This window comes from Mesocricetus auratus, unplaced genomic scaffold, assembly GCF_017639785.1.
Source record: "Mesocricetus auratus isolate SY011 unplaced genomic scaffold, BCM_Maur_2.0 Super-Scaffold_100004, whole genome shotgun sequence".
NCBI classification, from domain to species: domain Eukaryota; kingdom Metazoa; phylum Chordata; class Mammalia; order Rodentia; family Cricetidae; genus Mesocricetus; species Mesocricetus auratus.
Window position 1 is genome coordinate 73,815,700 of NW_024429189.1, and position 12,939 is coordinate 73,828,638.

Sequence of the window (12,939 nt, forward strand, 5' to 3'; positions counted from 1 at the left end):
TTAGGAAACATTTGGGAAATTCATCTTAGATAATTATGTTAAGTCTGCCTCCACGTATTGGCTTATACATCTGTAAGTACAATGCATATAAGTAAAATGAACTGAAGTCAACAAGGATCTGAGACAAGGAGGAGGAGCCAGGACCATTTTGTTATCAGAAAGTGCACTGTTTGTGGTCAGTAGTCATTCCAGTGTGAACTTGGATTCGTTTTTTAAATTAGCTTTTGTGAATGAACCACTAAAAGTAATTAACAAAAACAGAACCAATAATCTGAGGAAGAAGGGAAATGAAATCATATTGCAGGACTTATGTACAGTTCACCTGAATATACACTGTACTGTTTGGACATTGTATCTCTACACACCTCCTTCCTTCACAAGGTAGCCTGCCTCCAGTATTTCATCAGAAAGCAACCCAGGGTAAGAGACTTATAAAGAATTCAATTAAAACCACAGAATGTAGAAAATTATAGAACACAAAATAGGAACCATAAACAAGGACAAGATACAGGAAACAGGTAGATATGAATCCAACTGCCAATAATCACATGAAATATCAACAATCTAAAGATATCAACAAAATGTAACTGGAAAGACCCACCTATATGCTATCAATAAGAAGTCTAATTTTGGCCAGGCGGTGGTGGTGCATGCCTGTAATCCCAGCACTCAGAATGCACAGGCAGGTAGATCTCTAAGTTGGAGGTCAGTCTGGTTTACAGAGTGAGTTCCAGGATAGCCAAGGCAAACCCAGTGAAACCCTGCCAAAAAGAAGAAGAAAGAAAGAAAATAAAAAACCTATGTCTAATTTCAGTAAATAAAAATATAGCTTTAAACTAAATGGACAAAGGATGATATACCCTGGTGACACTAATGAAAAGAAAGCTGGAATCTTATATTAATTTCATTCAGAGCAGATGTCAGAGACTGGAGGGAGAGATGAACGGGTAGGCGCAGGATTTGGGAGGCCTTGAAACTTCCTTGTATGATACTACAGCGACCCACACATGCCAGACATTCATCAAAACCCATAGAACACAGCATGAAAGAGTGGGTCTTGATGTGAGTTCTGGACTCTGGGTGACAGTGACATGCCAGTGTGCATTCACTGAGCACAACACGTGTGCCACTGTGCCGTGGGTTGTTGCTAGAGACCAGATACATGTGTGTTTGAAAGTAGACAGAGAATCTCTCTGTGTCTCACTGAATTTAACCCTGAACTTAAAACTGAAGAAAAAATTAAAGATGGAGCTTCCATTCCCTGCCTAGCATTCCCCATTGCACTAGGCACTCACACATCTGCCAAATCATGTTTTTGTTTTCTTCTTTATCCTGAAAAATCAGATAAAATACTTGTCGTATGCACTGGGGAGATTATGAGTGAGGCGTAATTTCCAGGTGTTCCTCCAGTTACATGTTGATTAATGCTGCATGCATTATTCATATTGACAAAAGAAGGATTAGATGTTTTATTTCAGGATTTTTCCTCCCTCGGACCTCTTTTTAATATTTCAGGGTATATTATTCAAGTATTTCCTTTCTCTTTTCAGGGTACCTGATATCCCTCCTAGGGTGCTTGTGAACCTCAGCCATTTCAAGTACAACATCACATGCTTAAGACCTGTTTGGTGCCATAAATTTTAATTTTTTGATTATCTGTTTAAACATAATCTGTATTTCATTAGTATTATTATTTCTCCCCAGAGAAAGAGACAGGCATCTCACATCTGTTTCTCATAGTCTGATCAAAACAATGAAGATAAACCGTATGCACAAAAGACAGTATACTCTTTCAAAATATTTTCTCCTATGCTCTTGTCAGTTCAAGCGCTCTTTTGTTAAAATTAGCATTCTATCTTTTATCCTCTCAATCACAGCAGGAGTGGTGGAAAAATACAGTGAATGAGCACTATTTCCTACTGTCCACAGATTGCAGACTGTTTGTCTGCTGTCAGGAAACAGGTTAGGGAAAAGGTCTAGTGACTCTGATAGCACTCAGCAGAATTTTTCAGCTGAAAGTTGAAGACTTTAAACTCTTCTGTAAAGCAGGAACACTATTACACAGAAACTTTAGAAGAACTGAATAGAAATCCTAACACTTATTATTCTGGGCCTGAACATAAGAGAAATGTGAATTGAGACTAGCTTTTTTTGTTTTTGTTTTTTATTTTAAATGAACTGAAACACATTTAATTCCCCTTTGAGAAATGTGATACGTGTGGTGTAGATGTGTACTTTAAAATCATAGCTTGTAGGATTAAGAAAGAAAAGGAAGTTGGTTTTCCTTTTGATCTCCTCAGGAACTGTAGTTTGGCCACAAAGCACCAGTCTGGGGAACCATTTACGAGTTCTATTACAAAAGAAAAGATGAGCAAAAGAAGTCTTAACGGCTGAACAGTGGACCTTGTCTGGATCTTTGCTTGGGGGACTCAGGAAATTTAGAGAAAATGATGAAGTGCCTTGATAAGGAATAAGAGCAGTTGGTGGCATTTGGGTTTCTTTGATTCAGTTTGTCTTGCTTTGTTAAGAGGGTCTTGATGGTGTGTCAGCTAAGACAATAGACAATGTAGTAGTAGTAGTAGTCAAACAGTTTCATTCATTCAACAAAATACTTATTTGAAGAAATGGCAACTAAGTTGAAATCTACAAGATTAGCCCAGGTAAGGGGAGAGTAAAAGCATTACATGGGAACTAAATAGTGCAAAGACTCTACAACAGTAAAAAGTTTTGATGAAAAGACAAGTTAGTGCAATTGTAATTTAGATAGATAGGTAGATACATAGATATAGATAGATAGATTTTATAGATATTTTTATTCTGAAAAAATAGTATATTTCTACTAAAATCTCATACATTCAGATATTTTTCATTGAACTTTAAATTTTGGTGCTGGAATGTAGACATTTTTATTACATATTAATAAATTAATTAGCCTATTGAGCTTTACCTTTGTATAACAGTTGGATTCAAATAGATTCTTTTTTTGTCTCATTAAGAACTTTTGAAAATATCTTCTCCCAAGAGACATTGTTCCATATCATAATCAGAGAAAATAGAGGAAATGAAAAGAGGTAAGACACTCTAACATTCTACAGTGCATAGGACAATTCCTTTCCTCATTCACAATAACAAATGCTTTGTAAAGTATCTATAATGCCAAGGCCGAGAAACCCAGGATTAAGCGAGGCAACCCTAAAGGGCCTCTTGTGGTGGCTCAGTTAAGGATGGACTAATGGATGGGCTTTAGGTAATTGGTGAGGAAATGAAAAGAAGTAGATGGAATGAGTGGGTTGCAGGGAGAGACTGACAGAACAGGATTCTTTGGCGGAAATCTTACATTAGATTATTCAAATCACTGCAAAGCAATTTATAAGAATCAAAGGGCTAGCAAACATGTGAGAATTGTAGTTGGCTAATGTATGAAATGGGATGGCAACTCAGAGACACAAAACACTTTAGGTTATTTTTGCTCTGTATTTGTCCATCCAGAAAATACTCTGAAATTGAATTTTGCCTTTAATGTCAATGAGATGCTTTGACACTAAAATCAGAGCTCAAAGTTTGGCAGTAGTGACAACTCTGAAAATCCTTCTCTATTTTGGCTTCAACCCAGCAGGGTTACATCGCAGAACATAGGTGCCATAGAAGCTCTCTGACTTGCAAGACAAATCCGGCTTCTAGTAATTTGAGTGTTCCAGAAAAACTGCAAGCCTAGAAAGTGGATTGGAATGATCTTTAATTGTTAATAGGCATAAACCTACCTAAAGAAACATAATACTCTCTAAAAATTACATTTTTCTGAAAATATTTTAATACAATGTAAGACCAAATCTAGTTAAGTACATGGAAAAAATAAGATAGATGCCACTAGCTGCATAGATAATGACAGGTACAAAAGCTGATAGAAATAGACCAACCAGTACTCTACATCATGAACTGTTGGATCACAGAACGTAAATCAACGACATCTGGAAGTTGAAAGTGAATCCTAGTCATTTCAAGAAGGAACACAAAGACTTTTGCTGTTTTTTTCAGACAGAGTCTCTACATGTAGCTCAGGTTGACCTTGGAATCATGATCAACCTAACTCAGCCTCCTAATTTCTGAGTTTATGTGCATAAGCCAACATCCCAAAACCCAGAGACTTTCAGTATATGAAAAAAAATATAAAACCTAAATACAAATTCAAGAGGAAACACAGCAATATCAAAGATAAGAGTTGAAAGAACAATTAATGAGTGAGAAGAAATTCCTTAGAAAGAAGCAAGAAAAGACAAAAGAATAGAATATTCTGGAAAAAAGCAAGAAAAGACAAAAGAATAGAATATTCTAGAAAAATGTGCCATAGAGCAGACAGAAAGATTCACTATATAATTAATTTTAGTCTGAGATTAATAGAAAAGAGATAATACAAAGAAGCACATTTGAAGATAGAAAATGATGAGTGGGGGCCTGGAGAGATGGCTCAGAGGTTAAGAGCGCTGACTACTCTTCCAGGGGTCCTGAGTTCAATTCCTAGCAACCACATGATGGCTCACAGCCATCTACAATTTCATCTGGTGCCCTCTTCTGGGATGTAGAACAGTATATATGTAATAAATAAATCTTAAAAAAAAAAAGAAAGAAAATGATGAGTCATTTTCAAAGCTGCTGAAAAAAATCAACCCACAGATACTGAGACTTGAACTAACCCTAGAATGATCATTGAAAACACTTTACAGCTAGATGCATAACCAAAGACAAAAAAGACAATCCAATGTCAGAAGAAGGTTGGCCATTCACCAGGAGTAAGAAAACCTGGGAAGAAGAAGTGGGAGCCAGAAGTCCAAGTCTGCAGGGATTATGCAGCTGGGCTAGGATATGCTAAAACCTCTTAACAAATATGGGTCATGACCAAATAACCCAAGGCATTTTTCTTAACTAAAAGAATGCTACAAGTTAGATTAAATGTCTCTCCTAAATGCTCTCCTGACACTTGAACTCTACTACATAGTATCACAGTCATCTATTGAATTAATGAATTGTAAACATTTTTAAAGTCAGCATAATGTTTTCATTTGTTATCCATCAGACAGTGCTTATGTATAGATTTCTATAAAAAGAGCCAACTGGACTGTTGACAGTGATGGTGTTGAATTTATAAATTACAATAAGGAGGAATAGCATCATAATACAGAATGTCTTCAAATTCAAATACATGAACATGGCTTATCTGTCCATTCATTACAGAATGAAGACCAAGCTGACCTTCAGATTGAATTTGGCTCCTAACTGCCTCCACCTCCCAAGTTCTGGGATTGCAAGGGTTTATAATACCATCTGTGTTTTATTCACTTCTGGGGATGGAACCCAAGGTTGTGTGCATGCTAAGCAATAACTCTATCAACTACAATAAATCCCCAACCACTTACACCTCCTTAATGTCCTTATTTTCACTGTGGGCTTTTACAAAAATGGGTTTCTTTTGTTGTTGTTGTTTTATTTTTTGTATTTTTCGAGACAGGGTTTCTCTGTAGCTTTGGAGTCTATCCTGGCACTCGCTCTGTAGACCAGGCTGGCCTCGAACTCATTTCATTACATTATTTCTAGCTTATTCTTCCCCATGTATGTTATGCACCATATTGATGAATTGTATGCTTTTGAATTCACAGAGAATTCACGTCAGAGAAGTAGGGAGAGAGACACACCTCCACACCATTGCCCTCAGAAACTGCAGACGTTCCTTTAATCTTTTAAATACCTCAGTGCAGGTAAAGATGTGTCCTTGGGTTTTGCACAGCAGTGAATTTCAGGATGAACCAGTATGAATCAGAGTTTGTAGTGTGTTAAACCTAGAAAGGTACACAGGGAAAGATATGGGCTTCTCAAAGGAGAGCCACAAATGTCTTAGCAATAGTCTAGTGTACTCCCCATAGCTGGAGCTACAGGAGGTTTCACATCTCCTACACTGATGCTATGAACCTCTGCATGAGCAGTATGTGCCTGAGCTTGGATCCTCAGAACTTTGGTATAAAGCCAGGTGTACCTGTAACCACAGAGCTTGGGAGGCAGAAATGGGAGACACCTGAAGTTCATTGGCCAGTCAGCCTAGATAAAATCAATGGGCTTTGGGTTTGGTGACAGATCCTGCTTCCAAAAGTAAGGTTGAGAACAATTGAAGAAAATATCATATGTTGATCTCTGGCCTCCATATGTGTACACATAAACATGCACACCCAAACACACATGTATATACACCTGCAATAGCAAGTAAATCACACATGCTCACACACCTGCAGGAGCACCCACGCCCATGCACACACACACACACACACACACACACACACACACACACACACACACGGGTGGGGACTAACACAATACACATTAAAAATAAAATAAATTTAAAACATAAAAAGAATGAATGGTGGGTGTTAGGTCAGTGGGTAGTGGTAAAGTGCTTGTCCTGCAAGTCCAAGGACCTGAGTTGATCCCCAACACCCCTGTAAAAAGGTGGAGTACAGTGGTGCTTGTGACTCCAGTACAGGGGAGGAGGAGAAGGGGATCTTTGGGACTCAGTGGCCAGTCAGCCTAGGCAAGTCTTCAAGCTTCGGACCAGCTGAGACGGGCTCCACTTCAGTAAATGAAGGTGCTAGGCATGGTGTGATGAGCACCTTTAATTCCAGCACCCAGGAGGCAGAGGCAGGCGGACCTCTGTGAGGTCATCCCAGTCTATATTGCAAGTTCCATGCCAGCCAGAACTACATATTGAGATCCCATCTCAAAAAAAAAATCAAGGTGGACAGCACCTGAGGAATGATGCATGAGCTTGATCTCTGGCCCCCAGGTGCATGCACACATATATGTATGTGTATGCACACATATATGCATGTGTACCCGCGCATGCACGCACCCATGCGTCCGTGCTCCTCGATATGTGCTCCCACAGATGCATGCACACCAACAACAGAGGCAGAATAGAGTGGAAGAGGCAGCAGAGGCTGGCTAGGGAAGAGTTCCTAAAACAAACTTTGGATGGGTGGATGAGAAGAAGCAACCAAGAAGCAAAACAGGAAGTTTATTCTAAGTGGAAGGAAGAGCAAATGTGAAGTGTCCCCCAAACCTGCTAACTTGGCCTAACTGAGGGATAGGAGTTGGGCTGGTGTGGTTCAAGCTGGAAGAACAGAGAGAGGTAGGGCTGGGAAGATGACTCAGTGAGTAAAGCACTTGCCATGCAAGCAAGAGCGTGGGAGTGCAACTCTCAGAAGCCATGTAAAAGCCACATGCAGTTGCAAGCACGTATATAAGTATATATAACTTGAGAGTATGTAAGCACATATAATGCTAGTGTATATAAGTATATAAATGCTAGTGTATGAAGTATATATAATGCTAGAATATATACATAGCATTAGTGTGTATAAGTATATATAATACTAGTGTATGTAAGTATATATAATGCTAGTGTATGTAAGTATATAGAATGCTTGTATGTGTAAGTATGTATAATGCCAGTGTATATAAGTATATATAATGCTAGTGCTCCTACAGGAAGATGGGAGGCAGAGACAGGAGGATCCCAGAAGCTTGCAGGCCAGCTGGCCTGAGGTACACAGTGGAAAAACAACAAGGTAGACTGTGAGGACCAATAACCAAGGTTGCAGTCTGATTTCCTACTCTACTAAGACACAAAAATAAAAAAGGTCAACAGACGTAAGAAGGACCCAGATAACATGGGAGATCACAGTGAGGAATTTGGGCATTTTCCTTCTCTGTTTAAGAAACCACTGCTTCCCATGGGGTCCTGAGATACTCTGGTCAAAGCCTTAAGACTGTCCCAGTAGTCAGAGGCAGGGAGGGTTGGTAGTACTGAGGAGAAGGTCCAGCTGATGGTGGGCCATGCTGGAATTGGCCAGGCTGTTAGTGAAAATTTGCATTGACTTAGTCATTGATCTGTTTTTGTCTTGAAATTCTTGAGACATGGTCTCATGTACACTAGGCTGACCTTGAACTCATGATGTAGCCAAAGATTTCCACTTTCACAAAGACACAGGTATGCATGCTGATACTTCCACCTCTGTCTCCAAGGGCTGGAATTACAGGCATGAAGCCACAACAAAATCAGACTGATTGACTCTTGGTGAACTGGGTCTCCAGTCTGAAGGAAAACTTATAACAAGACTAGCACTGCTTCAGAGTAGACAGAAGCTGCAAGGGATGATACCATCAGCACCACCTCCATCACCCCCATCTCTCAGCAGTGACCACTGACCACCCACTTTTACATCAGCACCATTCTGGAGCCCTATCACCCTCTGTCACAGTGGCAGCTGTTACCAAAACCCTTGTGTCATTTTGCAGATTGAAAACAGTCAGATATTAGCAGTTTCTCAGGATTCCCATTAAATACACACATTTCGTGTCGTTTTGAATTCTCAGTGTCAAGTGGTATTCTGGCTAGTTTTATGTCAACTTGGCACAAGCTAGAGTCATCTGAGAGGAGGGAACCTCAATTTAGAAAATGCCTCCATGAAACTGGGCTATAGACAAGCCTTTAGGACATTTTCCTTTTTGCTTGTTTGTTTGTTTTATGTTTTTTTCAAGACAGGGTTTCTCTGCATAACCCTAGCTGTCCTGCAACTATCTCTGTAGACCATGGTGGCCTTGAACTTAGATATCTGCCTGCCTCTACCTCATGAGCCTGGGATTGAAGTCATGTGTCATCATCGCCCAGTGCATTTTCTTAATTAATAATTGGGAGTGGGCCCAGCCCATTGTGGGTAGTACCACTCCCGGGCTGGTGGTCCTGGGTGTTATAAGAAAACAGGTAGAGCAAGCCATAGAGAACAATCCAGTAAGCCGCACCCGTCCATGGTCTTTATTCCTGCTTCCTGGGTTTTTGCCTGTTTGAGTTCCTGTCCTGACTTCCTTTAATGATGTGGAAGCACAAGCTGAATGAACCCTTTCCTCCCCCAGTTGTTTTTGGTCATGTGTTTCATCACAGCAATAGTAACCCTGACTTAAAACATGTAGATAGATGGTACAGTGTATCACAGCTGGTGCAGCCATACAAGATAACATCAGCTAAGTATTAGTCCTACTTTGAGACATTTGAAATCTGCTAGACACAGGACGAATGAAAATGTCTGGTCATGAGAATGACATGTTCAACCTAGGACTGGTCTGGCAGCTTTGTTCAGGATGAGCTAGAGAGCAGAGGGACACACTGGAGTAGAGGGAAACGCTGGGGGGGAAGGCAAGCAACAGCAGGGGAATCTAGGGCAGACCCAAGAAACACTTAATTCTTCTAACTAATGGGCATGTTGTGAAAGTTAACCTCACTGTGGTGGAGGAAGGTTATGTAATCCCTTCCTTGCCTGACATGGAGTTGTTGGAACTTTGTTTTGGTATGGAATGTAGCCAGAGACTAGATCTCTGTCTCATACATGTCCTGGGCATAAAAGACAATGCATCTGTCCTGCTTTCTATTTCTTTAGAGAAGGAATCATCAAACTCTGAGATATGGAGTGGGCTGGCTTAAGAGTAAGTCCCTACAGGCAGACCATCTCCATGATAGAATCTTCCCATGAACCTTTGCTTTGATGGTTAACCTGGGACTTATGGGTTACAGAAAGATTATTCACAATCCCTGAAAATTTCTTAATGTGTACCTTTGCTTAGTGATGACTATCAGAACCAATAAAAATAGGGGCATTGGGAGAGGAAGAGGAGGGAACACAACATACATATAATTCAATGATTAACAACAAGTCAAGGTGAAGGGTTTACTTCTGGCCATTATGTGGTGAAATAGCTCAAACTTAAAACCAGAGAAGTACTTTCCTAGCTTGCCTGCCTGTTGTTCCTCTTGGGAGCTAGGCAACCTGGGAGCTGGGTACCTCTGCTTTGTGGTGATCATTTTAGTGAGTTGCATTATTTTCATTCATGGGCAGACCTTTCGGGAAGGTCTGTGGTAAAATGCATACCATACATGTAATCAACAGAGAATGTCTTCAACTTTTGCAACGAGTGGGGCCTCCTTTGCTTTAATTCCCCTGGTCTTATGTTGGTGGGGGATGCTCTCTGTGCCTCTTGCACTTCTAGAGAGGAGACATTACCCAGGCTCCCCCTTCACGATGCATTGTTTTCAACAAAGAAAATGCTCCAACAATCATGAGACCCCTTTGCATTACCCTTTCATGAGGTATTAGTTTGGATCTTTGAAATTTTAAAGGTGTCACTTGTGCCAAACAAATCTTATTTAATACTTATGAATGTCAGAGGACACTTTACATTCAATTTATTTTCCAGTTTCAAAAACAACCAGGGAGTAAAACTCTTAAAACCAACGCTTCTGCAAACTTGAAAAAAAATTCAGCTCCCGTTTGATGTCCAAATATAACAATTTTTACTTCGTGGTTTATTAACACCTTATCATATTAGGTTTTTTAACCATGTGAAGTTAACATTTTCTAGATTAGAAACAGATATTGACAGTTCTATATTCACATCCAATCCACACATTTCTTATGATGTTGACTCAGATAAAAATTATTCATATTGCTTTTATATATTATTTTCTCTCCCCAATTAAAGCTTACAGAAGCAGGCCAGGCATAGTAGTGCATGCCTTGAAATCCAGCACTCAGCAAGCCAAAGCTGGCAAATCTCTGAGTTTGAGGCCAGCCTGTTCTCTTCTAAGTCTCAAGTTCTGCACTAGCTTGGCAGAACAGTGAGCCCCTGTCTCAGAAAATTAAAACCAGCCAGCCAACAAACAAAGCAACAAAAACCTTAAAGAAACAGAATGAGGGCACGTGCCTCCAGTAGTCCTGAAGTAATGTAAATCCTTACATAAACTTAAAAGGATGTATTCTAGCTTATAGCATTCAAGAGTCTGACTCAGTTTCATGCCCTGTCATTCATAGGTTGGCAGCATTGACAGAATAGAAACTATTGATCAACGTTACTAGTGGGGGCTTACTTTGGTGTCCTGTATAAACTGCTGGTGTATCAGAGTACCTTTCCCTTGGACCTGATAACTGTCATTGTCAAAATGTGTTAGTTTTGTTAATGGAAAACTGGCTGAAAGGTTGAAAGCTCCCCACTGGACAAACTACCTCTCCCATGATCCTTTCCTGAATTAAAATTTCCCATAACCCTGACAGAAGAAAGGCCACCAATTATATTCTTACCTTCTCTCTTTAACAAGCAGGTATTCTTAATTTAGCATGTGTCATATTTAAGTGCTAAATCTTGAGGGTGTCACATGATGTGATGGAGTATGGATTATCCTAACTGCTCTGGGAAATGCTATTAAAAAAATCTGGGAATAATTCTCACAATTGGCCCACTTCTGACACTGAAATATCTGTGGTTTTTTTCCACCACAAATGACTAATGTTTCCCTTGCATTTTTCTCACTAATGTCCTTAAATATTGCCGTGCTGAGTGCTGTAGTTTCTCTAGAAGCAGCAGGTTACATAGGTTTACTTTTATCAAACTCTTAACAGCAGATGGGGCATCGGCATCCCCCTACCCAGCATAGCTGCTCTCACTCTCACAACTGCAATGCCAGGCAGAGAAAGTCAAGAAGCTGGGACTTGAGTTTATTTACTTACAAAGTTGACATCTATTCCAGGTACTTCAAATGTGCTCTATTTTTGTCGATAAAGATTTTCTTTTTTTCTGGTAAGAAAACCCATTTGCTTCCTGTTGTTGCCTAAGGATCTCAGTTACAGAAATAACCAAGGAGAAAGGCCAGGAGCAGAGAAGACGCATAGAGTAAAGGGAGTATTGGAGAGGAGAGACAAGTCAAACTTCTAGAGAGATCCTTATGCCCAGTGAATACATGTGAGTACTGCCAGCCAGCACTGTCCTTATGTGGCTGCTTGGAACCTGGATGCTGAGGCCACACTGCCCAAGTTAAATTCCTGGATGCAGTTGGGCTCTTAGGTAAGTTGTTTGCCTTTGGGCCCCAAGACACTTGTCGCTGAGACTGCATTTAAAATGGCATTGTGTGGGGTCATGAAGAAACCACAAGTGAAGCACTCTAATGCTGGTTTAGATTAATTACTGACCAATGTCAACTGCAAAAGCAGCAGTTCAGTAATTTCTAGCCATCACTGCAAGACTTTCGAATACATTGAAACAAAGACTCTTCTTGATAACATCTTCAGAAAAGAGCTCTGAAGACGTAGGAGTTCAAGTGAAGCCAAACTAATAATCTAAGAGAATCATATAATGACTGAGCAGTGACTGCAATAGGACCTTGACTCTCACCTCAGAGGCAGGTATGGCCAGATTCTGGTTTTAGCTTCCTGAACCTCAACTCCTGATTTAATCTTCTCAAGTCTTGGCTTTCTGAACTGTAAAGTGAGAATAACAACACACCCCTTGCAAGATTGTCATAGAATAGACAATAATGACTACAAGACTGCTAGGCACATCATAGGCATTCAATAAAAGGCACTTCTCCTTTCTCTTAAGAGGGACCAGGTGATCTAACACAGAGTACCAGAGAGTTTAATATACAATAGAATACGCCTGACAAACTCTCACACTTCCTTTGAAATCAAAATTAGAAATGAAACTTTATACATAAAGTAACATTTGAAAATTTATTTGCGTTTTTTAGTCATCCTTAATTTTTAACTAGCATAGACATTTAAATTTTCATAATTCCAAGAATGTGGACATTAAATTCATATTGTTCTTATATATATATATATATATATATATATATATATATATATATATCTCAATGGTAGAATACTTGCCTAGCATACAGGAGGTCTTGGGATCAATCTGGAGTATATTGCAGGAAGTTAGGTATCTATCCCCAACTACAGCCCTCTAATGGTCCTCTCTGTTGAGCTCTTACTATGCATCTCACAGGTGGGTCTTCTGCTAAGCCTGAACCAGGAACAATAGTACTCTGAAGATCTCAAATACTACCACTGA